This window comes from Lissotriton vulgaris, chromosome 3_2, assembly GCF_964263255.1.
Source record: "Lissotriton vulgaris chromosome 3_2, aLisVul1.2, whole genome shotgun sequence".
Lineage (NCBI taxonomy): Eukaryota > Metazoa > Chordata > Amphibia > Caudata > Salamandridae > Lissotriton > Lissotriton vulgaris.
The window spans coordinates 14,254,373-14,274,430 of NC_141690.1; the positions used below are offsets into that span (position 1 = coordinate 14,254,373).

Below are 20,058 nucleotides of genomic sequence, written 5' to 3' on the forward strand. Positions count from 1 at the left end.
CAGTTTTTGGTTGGGACATTTGGAACCCCAGGAAGGGGATTAAGACTGTCGACTCTGACTATGAAAAGATGGGCGAAGCAGAGCATCTGTTTGGCATATGAGTTGGGTGACACCTCTATTTGTGGAGTAGTCCGTGGGAATTCCCCAGGGCTAGAGGAATGTCGGCCTCTTGTGCAGAATTTAAAGAAGTTTATTTTAAAGACATTTACAGTGCAGCATTTTGAGCATCTATTTCTGACTGGTTAGTAATCCAAGCCTTCAGCAGTGTCAGAGGCGGGTACCTAGGAAACACTTTTTTTTGCCCTTTTACAAGTTAAGCACTGGCCCCATGGCTTCATGTGGTCTGGTTAACAAACGGCAGGGTCCATTCCATTATCTTCGACTTTACTTTTGTAAATATGGGCTCAAGACTTGGGGAAGGACACTTGTTAACTATGAATGAGAAAAAGGTGATGCAAGAACGGAAAACCCCTGCGCCATGCAGCCTTAATCTCGGCCCGGTACTTTCACTGCGCGCGAGCCATGGAAAGCACTTGTTGTGTTCGGTGAAGCGGCGTGGAACCAGGCAGACTGGTTTGCCGCACAGATGAAGGACACTTCCTGTTGGCACTGCCTCAGCCTCAAACCGGAAACCGAGCTCTAAAAAATCCCCCAGACTCTGCCTTAAATGTGAAACCTCAGTTTTATAACCTCAGATTGCTCTTTTTTATGTCCACGGCCAGCTGCGCAGTTCTCCTCCCTCCGCCCTGTGAGTTTTCATTTCAACCGTCCTGCTTCACAGAAGCCTACACGTCTTAGTGCGGTGCTTGTTTTGCGGCGGTAGTTGGCGCCGTCTTCTCTTTTACATGTTTCTTTTCTGTTTTACTTGTAGCTGTTTTACATTCGTTGGTGGCGTTCTAGTCACCTTTAAACTCCATCGTCCCGACTTCATCGCAGCATTCCGCCTAACAGCAGCATTCAATGGATGCAATTTTGCAACTTAAAAAAATTAAAACACGATCGGTGTTTACCATCGCATCGGTTCAAGAAGCGAGACGTCACGCGAGTGGTCTGTATTTTACAAAGCTCTTTGATGCCGTTTAATCACCTCCAGGTGCACGGGGCTCTGTTCACATTGCACGGCTACATCTGCATCGGTGAAGGAAACTGTACAGGCAAGTATGTTTACTTTTATATCTTAGAAGACTCACAGTATTTACATGGATTGGGAACAAGTAAGCAGGGCTGTTAGTGCTGGAAGTTCGGGAAATGACGTCGTTTTAATGTGGGACAGAGAGGACGGGGGAGAACACAACAGTGCTTTAAATGGGGAAAAATAAGTCCAGGTACTCATTAAAACGAGCTAGAGGTGTAGTGAGGGGGAGAGGCTAGTTCCTTGGCTAAGGGCAAGACATGATGATACTTAACAACTTTTATATTAGTTGCAGCACACACCAAAACAAATGTAAAATATGTTTATATAAACAAAGCAGGTTAACTCATTACACAAAATGAAAGAGAAATGCGATAATATGTTAACATTTCCTTTTTTTGCAATAGTTGCACCTTCTTAATGTCATACTGTTAATTGCTGTTTGGCACAATTCTATATATTTTTGAGCATGCGAGTAGGGAGATACTGAAAATACCCACACGTTGCACCAAAGCTCTTATGACACCAAGCAAATGAAGCAACTCACCATGACCCTCCTCAGAAGATATCTTGTGTCTCTTCCATCAATCTATCCATTCATCCTTTCATCCTACCATTTACCTGCTGATGTCCACCATTTAACCTTTACATTCTATCGTCTCTTCAGTCTTTCATCAATCATTCAGTTTTTCACCATTCCGTCTATCCACTCTTCATATCTAAACTTATCCATCCATCCATCCATCAATGTCTAAACCTATCCATTTATCCTTTCACTCACCCATCTCTTTATCCACCCTTTCTCTCATCCATCAATCCTTTCGCTCATCTATCCATCAACCCTTTCACTCCTTTATTCCATCCTCCCCTTCACTCAATCTCTCCTTTCACTCATCCATCATCCATCCTCTCTACCTTTCATTCACCCATCTAATCTTTCACTTATCCACCCATCATCCGCCCTTTTATCTAATCATCCACCCTCTTTTAGCCATGCATGCTTTCACTCATCCATCCATCTAGTCATCCATCCATCTATCATCCACCCTTGCTCGCTCATCCATCCACGCACTCATCCACCCACAAACCCTCACTGTTACGTTATTTATTCATCTTTATAGCAGAGCAGATCTGTACAAAGTGCCATACATTTTCTGTAAAATGCCTCCAGAGAGTGTCTTAATTCTCTCTCTCATTCTTTAACTTTTTTCTTGCAAAAACAGGCATAGACACAAACAGCAGACACACAAAAGACTCAGGTATGATAAAAGCCATATTTTATCTTCACCTACTATGGCTTTTTTAATTGCCATCAGGGCCGGACTGGCTGTAGCCTAATTGCCACTGACATGATTCCTGTGCTTGCAGGAATGCACAGGATAGTGTGAAAGTGATTGACAGCACAAGGCCTGAACGGACCCTCCTCTGTCAAGCACTGGGTGATGGTGAGCACCCGGACATTATTCAAATGAACCCTGCTGAATAGCTCAGCTGGGGCTCAGAACGGGGCTACAAGTGGCGCCTTGGCTGCCAGAGACATGTTCCACTCCTGCTCTCCAGCACAGCTAATGAGCCTACCTTTTCATGAGTACCGGTACTCTCCAGGGCAGTAGAGAAGTGCTGGTACTCAGAGTGATAAAGCAAATAAGTGCCGGTACTCAGTATCAGTGAGTACCGGCCCATTTAAAGCACTGGAACAGAAGGGACACTTTGAGAGATGCCGTCAGTACTAGACAGTCTGCCGAAAAGCCAGAACAGATGCATTCATCCCCCCCACCTCCACCCCCCCCCAAAAAAATAACTACAGGATAAATTCAGATCAATGCTGTCCTGCCTTACTTAATTGCCTCATTTTAAGAGACCTACGAGTGTTAATACACCTGTGCAGGGATCTATATGTAACCAGCAACTCAGGGGCTAAAATAAGTACGATAACTTGGCTGGTTAACGTGCTTGCTGCAGAGATCTGCGTCAAATGTGTTTTTCATCAAATAACCTATGGGATTAATGCGCGTTCTGCAGAGCACTCCCAGTAACCTACAGATCGCATTCTCATTTCTGCAGGAGGACAGCTCAGTGGGTTGTTGTTGCAGAGATCCTTGAGTAACTTGCAAGGCTTTAGTTCCAACCCTGGTAAAATACATCACTTGTTAATACACCCATTACACACAGCTGTAAGTAGCCTGCTAGGCAGAAGTTTGATTTCTTACAAGCTTTAGTCAGTCTTTCACTCTTCTAAGGTTGATCATATGTGTGCCATTGAGTTGGATAATAAATAAATATGTATTAAGTTGTAAACAAATTAATTTAGTATTTTGTCCTACATTAATGTTCAATATTAAAGTGATTAACCACATATATAACATACCTCACATACATAAAGCTTGAGATAGACTGTGCTTTCATATCTCAGTTTATCTGTTGAATATCTTGTGAAGTGCACAGGCGTAACACAGGCCCCTGCAGTGCAGCTGAGGGCCCTAACCTTTAGGGGCCCCCTTTTCAGCCCAATGCCAATGCATAAATGTGAGATATGGGTGACTCATGGGCCCCTCATCAACATTCTGCAGGAAGGTATGCATTATGTTGAACCACTAGTGTAGGGTAAAGGGTATGGCGTAACCACCAGAGATGGCGACTTGTGAGATGCGGACCCAGGTTCGGGTCTCAGCATTGGCTCAACGTACAGTGATTATGGCCAAACCACTTAATCTCCCAGTCCCTACCAAAAATAAACGTCTTTGTGTAATGTAACTGGTCTTCAAGTAAAGCGCTCCAACCTCTTCAAGGTTGAGTTTGTGCTATATAAAACTGCAAAAAAGAAAAATAGTGACAGGTATGGTGTAAAATGGTTAACACCACTAATAGACTGATGACCCAGGATACAAGGCCGAGACCAGTTGTACTTCCTTTGATTGCTGACACCTACCTCCTGTCAGGTCAGACCATAAAAACAAGCAATGGAAAAGCCAATCGGTCAGGCCCTGGCAAGATGTTGCAATGGTTATTTTTTTATTGAAAGAATATTCCATAAAAATAACTACATAAAGAAAATAAACTATGGTGTCACCGAAGCATGGTTGCCTTATATCTGCAATAAAAATGTAAACAATATTCCCCACTGCAGCTGTTTTACTAGTGAGCTTGGTAAACAACAAGCTTTTCAATCGCACCATATGCTTTGTTATTGGTAAAGGGGATACGAGTAAGTCACCTCCTAACTAAGCACTGAAATTTTCAGGCAGCTACAATGTTACATAAAATATTAACTTTAAAAAAGAATGCATACAAAATAGATTGCTATCTAAAGTTAATATAAAAAAATGAACGAATGAACAAGCACAGTTTGAACCAGCTTGCAACTGAAAAGAAATTCATTATTTTGGGGCATATGTGAACAATGTGTACCGGTGTTAGGGAAACAAGCACAGGTGCACCACACATTAATATTGAGGCGAAATGAACAATTATATAGTCCATATCCCATAAAGGTGTTTTTCAATTTTTCTCTTTTTATTCCATTTCCAGTAGATCAAAAAACGGAGTCAAATTTTATGACTTTTCACACAGTACAGCTAACGCGTTTCGTCCTAGTGCAGGAATTCTTCAGGGCTTTTAATTTCAAACAAATAAATATACATATCAGAAGACAAAACTTGCAACAAATATATCATATTGAAAAACAAATGGAGGAGTATCACCCGATGTATAGGCTGAAGGTTTTCCAAAAGTCGAATAATTATTCCTTTTCTAAAAAAACCCTCACTCACCACCTAGTGGTGACATGCTTCATCATCGAGGTCCACCCTGGTGGCCTAGCGTCACCAGGGTGTGCTTCGACACCTGTAATACAGTGGAGCAGGTTGTGAGATGTAAGTGCAAAAAAAGTGTTAAAAATTGTCCTGGTTTAACTTTATAAGAGTGAATTTTAATGAAAAGCAACTGGACAATAATAAAATAATAAGGAGTGAGATACTGGAAGGGGAGTTGCGACCTACGTATCTCAATATGTGCTCATAGTGCGTTGGTCAACATGTTTCAACCGTTAGGGATGGTTCCCGGTGTTCATCAGGACCAAGGAGATGGACGGTATGAGCCCCCTAAAGACTCACCCTATCCTAAATCCCTAAAGAACCAGTGGTAAAGTGTACCAAAGGTGGGGTGCTCTCAAAAATAAGGAGCATAGACGAAAAACAAAAAACTTGTGGTATTTTCCTATTATACTTCGGCGGGCGGGGGGTAGGTGCATCACGCGGTACAACGTATTCGTTTACTGGCGTGGCGAGAGGCCCATAACCTACGTCTACCTTCCGCTGCTCGGCTAAGCCCTATTTAGGATAGGGTGAGTCTTTTAGGGGGCTCATACCGTCCATCTCCTTGGTCCTGATGAATACCGGGAACCTTCCCTAACGATACAGTAGAGATTCTGTAATCCAGTCTGCTGGTTATGAGTGTGTGGGTGACTGTTTTCCTTGACTCAGGGGAGATTCATTTGTAAGTCTTACATAGGATACAGAGGGTATTGAAACAGCTGGAAGAGATGGCATTGACTTGTCGGTTAATGGAGAGGGAGGAGCCGAGTACTATACTGAGGTTTCTGGCGGCATCCATGGGGGTCAGAGGGTTGCCGCGGACGGTGGGCCATCAGGTGTTGTTCCATGCCGATGGGGTAGTTCCAAGGACGACGACTTCTGTCTTTTCCGAGTTGAGCTTCAGGCAGCTGTTGCTCATCCAGGTTGCGACGTCCTGCATTCCTACCTGGAAGTTGAGTCTGGTGGTGGTCGGGTTCTTGGTGAGGGAGAGGATGAGCAGGGTGCCGTTGGTGTAGGATACTATGTTGAGCCTGTTTTGTCTGAAGATAGCAGTGAGGGTTGAAGCGGGTTGGGCTGAGTGATGACCCCTGGGGTCCTACGCAGTTGATTTCCATGGGTTTGGAGAGGAAGGGTGGCAGTGTGATCCTTTGGCTTCTGCCGGTGAGGAAGGAGTGGATCTAGTCGAGGGCTGTTCCTTGTATACCGACGTCGAGTAGTCTTGCGGCTAGTATGCATCGAATGAGCATTTACTGTTCGCAGCAAGAAATAGCATACAATGACAGAAATAGACAGTTGAAGGTCTCAATCAAACAAAAATGAGAACACATGCAGAAAAAGAATCTTAATAACAACTGTCATGTCAGCCCTGCCCTCACACCCTCCCCATCAACAATCCCTGCCTCCCATCTTGTTGCTAAGTAAATTACTTGTGCATGTTGGATGGCCTGAGTGATCCCCTTAAGAATGCTGGGAAAGCAACTTGGGTAGAATTGCTTACAGTTCAGAGATCATTACCATGAGAGTTACTCAAGGCAAGGACTGGGGGTTCCTTCTCTAGATTTAAATACCTGCAACTCTCCTCGTGCTATGTAAGTGCTTAGCAGGAGATTGGCAGAGACTGGGAAACAGTCACTAATGCAAGAAACTCGTCCTAATAATAAGGAAGTATCCATATGGTATTGAAAGTTCTTGAAGGCTGACTATAAAGCTTGGGAGACTCCGTAGGTGGTTTAGGAGAGGTTGTTTCCAGAGGCCGATCTCACGCATCTGTGGTCAGAATCTTTTAAATTGTTGTACTCTATGGTTAATCCAACTATTTCTTTACTCTCAGTAGATTTTTTTTGACTCACCAAAGGCTGGCTAGATTTGTACAGACCCCGATCCCTGGATGTAGACGATGCAGCCTCCGCAAAGCAAACAACAAGCATTTGTTTGCCACCTGCAAATGATCCATGGGTACTTGGACATTTTGAGTTATCTTATTTCGAAGATTTTGGGAGTTAAAATTAAGTTCAACTTGGTGCTGGTGTTGATGGGAGTGGACACTACTGCTTTCTGTCTTCTGGGCAGAACTCAGAGATTTTGTGCTGTTGGCCAGAGGGAGATATGTAAATGTTGGTTAGATCCGTACACCAGATCTGTGGGATGGATTTGGAGACAGGGACGAGAAAAAGCTCAGCCTCCGATTGTGCATGCAGGGATGCCAATTGCAAAGCCATATGAGAATGCAGAGAGGCAGCAAGTTAGCGCACCAAGTGCCTGCTCCGGCCCATGACATGACCCATGACTGTATAGTTAGATGCATGGGTGGCTACTGTGTCAAGCCCCCCCACCTCAACCCACATTAGTGATGCATGGAGAAGGAACTGACCAGTGAGAGACTTCCCTCCTTCAGTAGCAGCTTGTAGGGCAGAAGCTCGTCGCCTCTATACAGATCTCCCATCGTCGCGATCCAAGCAGTCAGTTCCAATGCAGTTATGTAGCTCAGGCCGCAATGTATGTCCAGGAGCTTCAAGGTTGGCGTGTATGATGTAATCTGCAACGTAAGTCATCATAAGCTGCGATGCGCCACCAACTAAAGCACCGGCTTGGGGTTTAGCGGTCGGGTGGAAGGGTGAAATAGGAGATACTGGCCACAGTCCAGGCTGGCAGCAGCGTGGCAGTATCTGATAATTGTAGAGCAGCAAGTGATCTCGACTCCCACTGAAGTTGAGAAGTTAAGTAATATTCCTCAAAGTTGGGGACCACCAATCCTCCAGAGGCTGTGGGTTGATGAAGTTTATAGAGTGCTACACAGCACCTAGAAGTGTTCCGAATTAAGCTTCTGATCTCTTTCTCAAAGTTGTGGAAAAAGGAGGCACGTATGTACAAGGGCAAGTTGACAAAGCAGTACAGGAGTCTGGAGTATGACCATCTTGAGAAGAGTCACTCAGCTTGCGACGGATAGAGATAAAGTCCTCCAGAATGTCATATGGGTCCACAGTAAAGTAACAGCGTGTGTCAGGTTACCGTCGAGGAGATCGGCAGATGAATGATAAATTTGAATGCCCAAATATCGAAATGTGCTGGGTTGCCAGACTAGGGGGGTAGTGAACAGGTATGTGTTCAGGCCAAGGGCGGTCCGAGCAAGTGGGAAAAGATTTGATTTAGTCCAGTTGACTTTTAGGCCAGAAAGCGTAGCAAAGTGCCAGAGAATGCAAGCAATCCTATCAGGGATAGAAGAGATCTCCCTCAAATAGATGTTATGTTATGTTAACTTTATTTGTATAGCGCATTATTGCCCTGAGCTGTCTAAGCACTGTTTTGTTTCAGCTGTGAGTGCTAACAAAGGTGCCAGAAGAGTTACCAGGATTTGAATAACCAGGTCTTTATAGAGAAGATCATTTGCGGAGTACACGCCGTCTCCTAGGGTTACACCCCACTCCACACCCTGTGCATGCAGGTGAGCTGCCAGCTGCTCCACCGCTAGGGGGAAGAGCAGTGAGGAGAGCGGGTATCCCTGGCATGTGCCCCTACCTATGAAGATGGGGTTGGAAATGAGGTAGCCAGTCTTTACTGGAGTCAACAGTAGTGCATATGGTAATCAGACGAGTTGCAGAAACCTGTCTCCAAACCCTACAGGGGCAACACTGCGAATAGAAAGGGCGACTGTAAGAAAACCAAAGCCCTCTCTAGGTCAAGACCCGACAACCTGCTTGGGACCATTCAATAATTAAATAGGGGCATGTTCCATAATATGTAAGAGTTGTCACAAGTTAAGCGCGGTTGTCCGAGACAGAACAAACCCATTTTGGTCTGGGTGCACCAGCTGCGGAACCAGCAGAGCCAGCCGATCCAATAGAATTTTCACCAGGATCTTGTAGTCTGTCTTCAACAGTGTTTGAGGGCGGTACGACACCAAGGCCTTCGGGTCTTTGCTTTGCCTGGCTCAAGTAGCGAGATGAGGAGTGCTTCACGGAGAGAGACTAGGAGGCAAGAGGCCTCCAATGTCTCTGCATATAGTGTTTGTAATTAGGGGGTCAGTTGCGAGGCATAGGCTTTATAGAATTCCACAGGAAGGCCGTCAGGGCCAGGAGTCCTGCTGGTGACCAATGCTCGTATAGCTTCTTGTATCTCAAATGATGTGATAGAGTCATCTAATTCCACCCTTTGTTCGGGTGTGATACAAGGTAGGGACACAACTGTCAGGAACGAGCCAATGTTTCCTGGGGAGCCACGGTGATCTGTTGATAGAGGGCAGAGCACAGTGCCACTATAGCCCTGCTGGGCTGGTCTTGGTGGATCAGCCACGCAAGGAGCGATCCAGTCTTGTCAGAAGCCGCATAAGTCCTGGGTGTGCAGCAGCTTTTCATTCATTCATAGTTATGACATTGTAAACGCTCCAATAAAGCAGTGTGCTCACTCAGTGCATCCGCCAGTCTACAGCCATCAGTCAGATCTGTTACTGTTGCATTTTCAAAGCAGAGGAGCTGACTCTCATTATGTAGGATGTCAGTGTCTAGTTGCCAATGAATGTTCCACCAGACTCCCATGCAGTGCCCCCTCAGCATCTTTTTAAAGACATCCCACTTGATGCTGGAACCCAGTCTGCATTTAGATCAAATTAGTGATAGTGACAACAGATAAATGGAATGTGGGGTCCTCTATCACCGCCGACTGCAATCTCCATCTGGGAATAAGGGAGGTGCCAGAGTCCCACACAATCTGCAGATATTGGGGGTCGTAATTAGAGTGGGTGTGGACCAGGTAGCCAAAGTTTATGACACAAGGGGCTAGGTTCAGTGTGCCAATCAGCCTATCAACCCTCATGTGCAGAGAATGAGGCGCTGAATTAAAGGAATACACCCTTGTAGTCTTGTTGCGGGTGTGCAACTGGTCCATGATACTCAATTCTGCTACCAGTTTTTGGGCGCTTGGACGTTCGAGGAGGCAGTCATATGGGACAATGCAGGGAATAAATGATCTAGGGCGATATCGAACATACTATTAAAATCACTGCTTAATAGCCACGGTACTACACTCCAACGTGACAGAACATCGCACAGTGCATGCAAGAATTTTATCTGGTCAGTGTTGGCTGACTTTATGCTTCAAAGAAAGACATGGTGACCATATAGTCTTCTCTTCACAGGGACATATCTGCCCTCCGGGTCAGTGACTGTCCCGCATTAAATGATGTACCTGGACGCACCCAGATCAAAACACCTCGGGCGTAGGAGGAGAAATCAGTGGTTAACGTCTGTACACGCATGCAGCGCTGCAACTTAAACACTTCAGGGCGTGTCCAATAGGACTCTTGCAGCAGAGTGACATGGACTTAGTGGCACCTAAGGTATGAATAAATGGCATAGCTACATGCAGGAATATGTATCCCACGGACATTTCAAGTTAGCACTTTAATGGATTTCATGGGTGTTGATGTGTGTGAGGTAGGGACAAACGTGAGCAATAGGTGCAAACCATTGTGAGTGGGCAGTGGTGATGTCTCGTCAGCGAGAAGGACAAAAGCAGGGAGACCAGGCAGCATGTTTAAAACCGAAATAAGAAAGCATAACAAGATTTTTTTTAAACCAAAGTATACCAGATGTGCAGTATGTCAACTGAGCCCCCGCCCAAGACAATCTGACGTTAACATTAGGTTCTGAATAAAAACTCTTTGCAAAGGAGGTCAGCTCAGACACAAGAGGCGGTTAATCCCCTTAGTGTGATCAACAGAAAGTGCCTATACAGAGTAATGGGCTAATTACAGGTATATCAACTACATCAGTGGTCCCTGTGGATAAATGGAGGATTTACACAAGTCAAGAAGAGAAGGGGTATAGTGGTTCAGCTCGCCATATGTCCATGGGGTGCAAGAGGTTAAGGTGAGACCTGGGTGACCAGGTTTTAGGCTGCGTGTGATGGGTGAATTATAGACAAAGCAGAGAGCAGGTCAAATAATTTAATCAGCTGTTTGTGAAGTCCCCTCCGGAGGGGGCACGGAATGTGCCCAGGAGGGCCAGGTGGCAGCAGAACTCTCATCACTGGAGGATTGGGGCAAGCCATCTGCAGGGTTCGAGTGTCTCATTTTGTCTGTGAGGGCATCAGACAGTTGTAACGCTCTGTGCCACTCCGTAATGATCTGTTCCAAATCAGTCACAGACTTGAGGACCAGCCCGATCCAGAGCGACGGCGGCAGCGACCTCCGGTGCGCGCCTGATCAGCAGCAGCACCAGGCCTCAGTGTACCAACAGCGTGAGGGCTGTAGCTTTCCAGCCAGTGCCAAGCGTCAGCAGGTGAGTCGAGAAAGTGCATGGTTCCTCTCGCAACCACACTAAGACGCATCAGGAACAGCAACGAGTACTTCAGCTCCAATTCGGGGAGGCGTCGCTTCACCTCCAGAAAGGTGCTGCATTGACGGACTGCCTTTATCTCAAGAAGTTTTCTGGCCTCGCGCAGGATTGAGTCCCAGTCACTGAAATGCAGTAACCAGAGTACCACTGGATGAGGACTGGATCCTGGCGGGGGCTTTATCGCCAGGACTTAGTGCGCCCCTTCAATAGTGAAGTGTTGTGAGTCGGTGTGCTGGGGAATCAAAACCCTAAATTCATATATTGCACAGCGTCTCTGCCCTCTGTCCCCTAGAGGTGACCCAGAATCTGAACATTGCTTCTTCTCGATCTTCCCTCAGAGTCTTCCGCCCACCATTCCAGGACATCAATACGCTCCAACAGTGCCTGTCTGGAAGAATGCGCATATTGCGGTTGCAGGTCAGCTAGATTGTGTTCCACCATGTCTACCCTGTCCACAAGTTTCAATGATCGGTGTGCAGCAGTGCAAGAGCCGTAGTGGGTATTTTAGCATCCAATGATGTGCAGGAGCGCTCAATGGCCACCTCAATTGCAGCCTGAATAGTGTCCAGCTTGCTTTCCAGCAACGCAGCGCAGTCCGTGGGGTCCGATGCTGAGGCTTCAGTAGCAACCGCAGCCTGCAGTCCCTAAGTCCTCTGCCGAGGCCACAGGGGAAGCCAATATGCAGCAGGGCCCCCTTCCCTCGCCAAAGGGCTCAAATGTCACAGATCACTGTTCGCCTCTCCTCCCAGCCGCCAAGCTGAGGCCCGACACAACCCGATCCTGCAGCAGCTGGGGAGGGCTCCCGCAGAAGGGGGCTGCCCAGTCTGGATTCAGCTCATTCAGCCTCGGCCACAGGTGCAGATGCTGGACCCCAACAGTTCAGGGGTGGCTGGTCAGCTCAAGCATGCACAGGTGTCCAGTCAGCAGTGCAGGGGCAAGGCAGCTGGCAAAGAATTCAGGGCAGAGGTGCAGGGCGAGGCGTCCACTCCACCACTGTCGCTAGGCCTTTACCTGATATGGCCTGCGGGCCCCTCACTGTCATCACAGTCAGTGTGGGAGGGGGGAAGAGAAGAGGAGAAGAGCAGGCAGGAGAGCTGCTGCCCTGTAGCTCACCAGCTCATACACCCCACAGGGGTCAGATGTCAACTCCAGTCTTCCTTCTCATCGCAGTCGCAGTCTCCTCATCCCCCGGAATCTCCTTTAGGAGCACGGCTCAGCTGGTGTGCAGCGGGCCCCCTCTCCAGCTGAGGGCCCAAATGTCAATCTTCTTCGCCTGTCTCACCCCTGAGATGCCAAGCCTAGGCCCAATTTGGCACCCAGGCCCGCAGCAACAGTGGTAGCCAGGGAGAAGACAATTGTGAATCCACACAACAGGAGAGGCCTGGGCACAATCCGGCCCTCATGCTTCTGCGTTTAGATGCAGCGATGGAAGCCCTAGCAGCCCAGAGGCAGTAGGCCAAATCTAACGGCCTCAGGTTCGTGATTGGCAAAGGCACAGCAGGAAGATGACCACCTCACAGTGGCTAAGCCTGGACCCTATATAGCCCATGGGGGCCTTGTTGCTACCGCAGCCAGTAGGGGGAGGGAGAAGGGGAGGGAGAGAGCAGGCAGGGGATCAGCAGTCCCACTGCTCTCAGGCTCACTAACCCCACAAAGATCCCCCTGGCAGGCGGCTCTCCTCTCCGCATTCACCACGGTCCTCACATCCACCGGCAAGGCATGCCTCCATCTTGGGGACCTCAGCGATCAGCTGCACAGCCACTCAATCACCACCACAGGGTCATGGTCAGGTCAGCAGGAGGCTGCCGGGAACGTCAGCAAAAATATTGCATAAGCTTAAGGAGCATCCTACTGCCTAGCACTCACCATCCAGCTGCCATGCGAGTGTAGGCCACAGTTGATCTCCACTGCAGAGAGGCAGTTTGCAGGAAGCGATCTGCGTGATGGCGGGATGTGATGGTAGGGGATCACCTTGGGGGATCAGGCAAGACAGGTCAGGGCATTGGAGGGCAACTGTAGGCTAGGGTAATGGCTGTATAATGGGGAAGAGACATGGAGCCTCCTCAGAATGCGTCTACTATCTTGGCTCTGCTAGCCGCGCCCCCTGCAGACTGATATATAGCGATCACCAGCTCCCGCAGTGCAGGAAGAGAACTTTCCCACTGGTGCCTTGAGGGACTGCAGGCCCCATTCATCAGTTCCAAAGGAAGGCGCTTCTGCAGAACGTTGTACAGTGAACTCACAGCTCAGTAAGAGCCATTTGCCACAGAGGTCACGAGGGACTATAGGACCCACACATTAGTGCGCCATGAAGGCTCTTCTGCAGAACGCTATATAGTGCATCACCAGCTCCCACATTGTGGGAAGGAGAACTTTGCCGCAGGAGCCATGAGGGACTACAGTTACCATACATCAGTACTCCAGCTAAGTGCTTTTACAGAGCGCTATATAGCGCATTGCAAGTTCCTGCAGCATGGCAAAGACTTTGCCACAGGGTCCATGAGGGACTACAGGCCCCATATATCAGCGCACCATGGAGGTGCTTCTGTAGAGGGCTATATAGTGCATCGCCTGCAATGCGGAAAGGAGAACTTTGCCACAGGGGTCACGAGGGTCTACAGGCCAAATACATCAGTGCACCAGGGAGGCGCTTCGGCAGAGCACTGTATTGCACATCGCCAGCTCCTGCAGCATGGGAAGGAGTACTTTGCCACAGGGGCCACAAGGGACTACAAGCCCGAAACACCAGTGCACCAAGGAGGCCCTTCTGAAGAGCACTTTATAGTGCATTGCTAGCTTCCTCCGCGTGGGAAGCAGAACTTTGCCACAGGGGCCACTAGGGACTACAGGCGCCATACGTCAGTGCGCCAGGGAGGCCTTTCTGCAGAGTGCTATATAGTGCATTGCCAGCTCTCTGTCAGGGCTCGGGCTGCGAGGGCTCATGTGATTACCCGCATCTTGTTAAAACACATCCAGGGCTCCGTGCTTGTATTACGGAGACCACAGTTGTTTGTCACTAAATCCCAGGCTTCTGGACGGGCGCTCCCAAGATGGAGGCAGGCCAATATAATCGCCGGTCTAGTCTCTCATGTTTAGTCGTGAGCCAGATTGCAGACACAGCTGTGAGGTGCGGCAGCAGCGTTCTGAGCTGCGCACTTCACTGATTACTTCACCGTGACAGGACCTGTGCCCCTTAGCTCTTGTAGTCAGTCAGAGTTAGGTAGTTAGTTTCTGCCAGGCTTTAGGCATAGGTTAGTTCCGTATCGCTGTTCGTCGGATAGTTAGTTAGACAGAGAATCTTGAACATTTAACCTCCTTACCAAGTAATTTCTGAGAGGCATTCCGAAGGCTGGTCTTCTCCTCAGCATTTCTCGAGGAACGTCTTCAACCAGTCATACCCTGAACCGAGTACCTCAAGAAACCACAAGTATTCTTCTGTGGGAGAGAAAGAATGTGTTAAGTGTTTCATGTAAACTACATATTGAAACATAGTTTCTAGAGAGCTGTCAAAGTAATTTAGCATACTTACCACAAATATTGTTTACTGAAACTACGAATATTGTAGAAACTTAAGAAATATAAGAAAAAGCAACAATATCAAAAAGAACGCTTGAATAATAGTTTTCAGAAGAGAAGCAATTGCCTATCGCTAGAAGGGTAAGAATTCAGAGATCTCAGCAGGTATATCTAGAGAGAGCATTCGGTGCGAGTTTGAAGTTATTAATGTTATTGTTTGTTTTTTAATTAACCAAGAAAGAAAGAATAGAGACGGAACCAAATTACAAAAGGAGAGGCAAGAGGGAGCTGAGAGAGAGTGGTGAACCGAAGAAAGTAAAGTAGTCTCTTCATGTCCCTTACCCCTTTCCCCCGGCAGGGTTCTCGCAACCCCCTGTTTATTGGGGTTTGTGGGAAGGCATGTAGAGGGAATTGGGAATTCTCAACATTCTGCTCCCGCCGGGTACCAGAATTTAAGTGAGTGTGCCAATGAGCATCGTGACACTCTCACACCATGGGAAAGAGAACTTTGCCACAGGGGCCACGAGGGACTACAGGCCCCATATAGCAGTGCACCAGGGAGGTGCTTCTGCAGAGCGCTATATAGTGCATCGCCAGCTCCTGCTGCGCCGGATGTGCCCAGGCTGTGCTTGGGCCAAGAGTGAGCCCATGTTTGCCCGGTAGAGGCTGGGCCATCCTTCTGACATCTGGAGGCTCAAAAGGTACGAATATCTACTATCTTAACCTCCCGCTCCTTTCGACCTACTCTTGCAAGCACCAATTCAGAAGCCTTTTTTCCATCACTGACTGTATTTTGTGGTACTAATATGGGGTAAATAAAGGTGTTGGAGATATTCATGATGGCTTCTGAGGTGATCTCCTCAGGATAAGTAACAGGCAGGAGACAAAAGTAGTTGAAGAAACAGCAAATGCTTATTGTACATCTCCTGCAAAGGACCTCAGCCACCAACAGTCCAAGCAAATTGACAAAAGCTTTCCAATAATAACTTTCTCACACAAGGGGAATAGTTCCACAATAGAATACAACCTAGCAACCTCAGAAAAGGAGCTTGTGCAATACAAGGCACCGAAAGAAGAGACTTTAAAGCAGAATACCACAGCTTCCTTATCAAAGAAAATGATTAGACAAACAACACCAACACCTTGACTGGGATAGATACCCTTATTGAAGAGGTTTAGTCACTGTTAAAGCCTAAACACCCTCCCGGATCCCTTCACTCTCTATTATCTGGTATAAAGGGGAATGGGACGACACTAACAAAAATATTTACTAAGCAATCAGGGTAAGGAGGCAAAGCTTTCGGACCCTAGTCTTACAAGCAGCTCAAATCAGTAATGGCTGTGTTATGACTGAACCCGTACAAATAGAGCCCATTTTATAGTCCGCGTCTAAGTGTCTCCCTGACAAGACTAGTATTCCTCGTCAAAATCGATACTCTCTGTTGTATTCTACTTGTTTGCATTCTACTTCCATGGTCACTTGTGCTGTCATTGGAATGTACGGGGGGGGATTCCAGCTAATGATTCGAGGTGAGGCAGTTGCGCTGATACCTCTGATCTAGGCTGGTGTGTTGGGACTGTGCTGTGTACCATTGAGTAATAAAGAAGACAGCTTTACTTCTTCTGCCTTCGTGAATTCCTTTTTTTTTTTTTTTAAACCTTTATTGAAAGAAAAGCAGGTGACAGCAGTGGCGCACATACAAAGCACATGTAGACGCAGGGATCATGCAATGCAGCAGTAGACATTAAAAGTCCAGGTGCCATGTCTAGGCATATTACAGTATAGACACTTGTAAGAACAGAATATCAGCAAGTAATTGGAGTACAACACATCTGTACAGAACATTCAGGAAACGCAGGCGTACGGATCTAAAGTACGCACTAGTCAATGAAGGACAGCAGAATCAACATAACTAAAGTATACCCATAGTTCAGCACTTGCCCGGCTGAGGCACCTCCACCATCTCCACAGAAGAGCAGTCATTGGCCTAGCATCCCACCCCCAGTGACTGTACAGTGTAACCCACACAAGCAGCATATCAGTAGAACAGAGAAACATTTCCATCTGCCGTGGTACATGGTGTCTGGTAGGTATAACCGGGTTTCCAGCAAATGTCGCACTTCTAACCAATCCCAACCTGATCCTCACTCTCCGATTCAGAATCCTGCTCAGCCCTAGTAAGTAAGTACACCTGCAGCGGGCCCCAGAAGTCCTTAGGCCTACAGCGCACAGGCATCATTTCCGCATATACATGGTGCTGGTCTTGACAATAAATGATATCATCCAGCCAATCCTTGAACCATGGCACCCTGCCCCGCCCCCAACAGCAGGCCACTCGCCGTTTTGCCAACAGTAAAGCTACGTCCACAAACCTACGATAAAGTGCCGGTACCTCCTTAGTATACCCTAGAAGCAGGACTACGGGGTCGAACAATACCCCATCCTCAGTCATGACCTGAAGGGCGTCATAGACCTGCACCCAATACTCAGAAATGGCCCCACACTCCCATGCCAGGTGTAGAAAATCGCCCCCGCCGCCCGGCAACGAGCACATCTATCGTCCTCCGCCAAGCGGAACCTAAATTTCCTAGCCGGTGTGTAGTAGAATCTGTGTATGAATTTATAGTGTATTATTTTCAAACGGCAACTAGATGAAATATTGGCAGTTACGCGACAACAGTATGCCCATTGCTCATCAGAGATGGAGATTCCAAGCTCAACGTTCCACTGTTCACGTGCCCGACTGGCCGGTGTAACCCGTTGTTTCCTGATGGCGCCATATAGTTTAGAGACCAAGTGACGCCCGTCGGAGATTAACAGCACGTGTAGCGGTAAAGCCACATCCGGTTCCTTGGGGAATCCAGGTAGTAGCGTCCGCAGGCCCTGTCTTAACCGAACATAATAAAACATATCCAACGGGGAAGACTCCACACCCCCAAAAAACTGTTCACGGGTACGAAAGGTGCCCTCGCGGAAAAGGTCCCCCCACGTAAGCGCACCAAGACGCTTGCACATACGCTGGAACCCCGTCTCCTGCAATAAGGACAGGGCAGGGTGATATGCTAGGGGCAGTGCATGTGAATAGAGGAAGGCAAGATCCAATGCTTTCACAACACGTTTCCAAGCATCAACCGTGCAAGTCACCGTAGTCTGGTGTGTATCCACATCTCCAACATTACCCATTACCATGCCCTCCAATGGGAGAGGATGAGCGACCCACTGTTCAGCAGCTATCTGAGGCATAAACGGCGTGGGACGCATCCAGTGGTAAGCATAGTGCGCTTGAGCGCTCACATAATAAAGTTCGAAATCAGGGACATCAAAGCCTCCTCTGTCATAGGGCAGCGTTAGGGTGGACCACGCCAATCTCGGTTGTTTACCCCCCCAGAACAAACGAATTAGCTCCGTACGAAGACGTTTAAAAAAATACGCTCCCGAGTGATAGGGTATATTCTGAAATAAGTACAGGAAGCGGGGTAGGACCACCATTTTTATAAGGGACGCTCTACCCGCCATGGACAGAGGCAAAGACATCCATCTCGTAATGTTATCCGCCAGTTTAGTGATAGCGACGCCATAATTAAGCCTGATAGTTTCCTCCCTGTCCAGAGACACCGCAATACCAAGATAACGTAGTTCCGAATCACACCATTCCAGAGGGTAGTCCAGCGGGAAGCGATGATCCGCTGCAGTGAGCCGAAAAAATTGGGATTTCTGCCAATTGATATGTACTCCTGAAATACCCCCGAAGGCAACAAGCTCTCGTAATAGTGTGTTAAGATTCCTCTGCGGATCTTTCACGTAGAGCGTAACATCATCCGCATACAAGGAAATTCCTATTTGGCGTTGAAAACAATTAAACGCACTCTGTTTATGCAATTGGCGAATCCTACATGCAAGAGGCTCTATGGCAATGGCAAATAGGAGGGGAGAGAGAGGACATCCCTGCCTGGTCCCCCTCGTGATTGGGAATTGGGGGGAGAGCACACCGTTCACGACCACCCTCGCCACCGGCTCAGTGTATAACAGTTTGACCCATGAAATAAAGATCCGAGGAAATTCCATTCGACATAAAACATCTATCAGGTAACCCCATTCCACTGAATCAAACGCTTTTGTAGCGTCTAAGAAAACGGCGGCCACCGGGAGCTCCGGGGCTATCGTCGGGATCAGGGAGAATAGTGTTCGAAGATTGTGAGATGTCGCCTGACCAGGTACAAATCCGGACTGATCAGGTAAGACGATAATAGGCATAAGCTCCGAGAGCCGTGTCGCCAATACTTTCGCCAGTATCTTGACATCGCAGTTGAGCAATGAGAGAGGCCGGTAGGACCCCACGTCCAGGGGATCCTTACCCGGTTTAAGCAACGAGGTGATAGCCACTTCCCTCATAGTCCCTGGTAATTTTCCCACCTCCAGGGACTCCTCAAAGACCTCCCTGAGAACCGGAGCCATAATATCCACATAGCATTTATAAAATTCAGCAGGGAGTCCATCCAACCCCGTAGCTTTCCCGTTATTCAGAGCCATGATGGCGCTTCTGATCTCTTCTACCTCAAGGGGCCTACCTAGGAACGCCCTGTGATCGTCCGAGAGCCAGCAGAGCGCCAGATCATCCAGAAATCCCCCATATCTCACGTCTCCCGGTTGCTGTGTAGTGTATAACTGTGTGTAGTGTTGCATAAATGTCCCCTGGATCTCATTCGTGTCTCTACAACGTGTACCATCCGGCAGGGCCAGTTCCAACACATCCGCACTATACCTCTGATGTCTCGTGAGCGCGGCAAGTACCTTCCCAGGCCTTTCCCCTTCGCAGTACCTCCTCGCTGTCCAGTATTTCCCCCTGTGTTTTGCCTCCCTAGCCGCTTCCTCCTCATACTCGGACAGTTTGCCCCTAAACTGATGCATAAGTGCAGGATCAGAGCCAGCCTGCATTCCACGTTCCAGTTGGTTTAAGTCAGCCTCCAATCCTGCGAGAGTACGGACAATAGTCCTGAGCACCCCACAGCTCTTGGAAATAGTAACACCACGGATGGTAACCTTAAATGCCTCCCATATCACCTCCACACTATCTACAGATCCTCTATTCCTTGGAAAAAAATTCTCCACTTCTTCGCCAAGTTCCGCCTTAAAAATGGGATCTAAAAGGGCAGAAGGGAAGAGCCTCCAGGGTGGCCTCGGTCTATGCAGCCCCGGCACCGATAACCTAACCTTGACCGGGCAATGGTCGGAGTACGTTCTGGGGAGGTGTGCTACATCATGTAA

General features: G+C 47.9%; 1 protein-coding gene across 3 annotated transcripts in view; it reads left to right on the top strand.

Annotated features, from left to right (window-relative positions):
- Positions 1-664: 664 nt before the first annotated feature.
- The window catches only part of LOC147725302 (toll-like receptor 6), a 61,598-nt gene continuing 42,204 nt past the window's right edge, over positions 665-20,058 (top strand). For 2 of the 3 annotated variants that reach the window (XR_015309773.1, XM_086963983.1), the window contains exon 1: positions 755-1,158. The gene's annotated coding sequence lies outside the window, so the exon portion shown is untranslated. The other variant, XM_086963984.1, reaches the window with a different exon arrangement.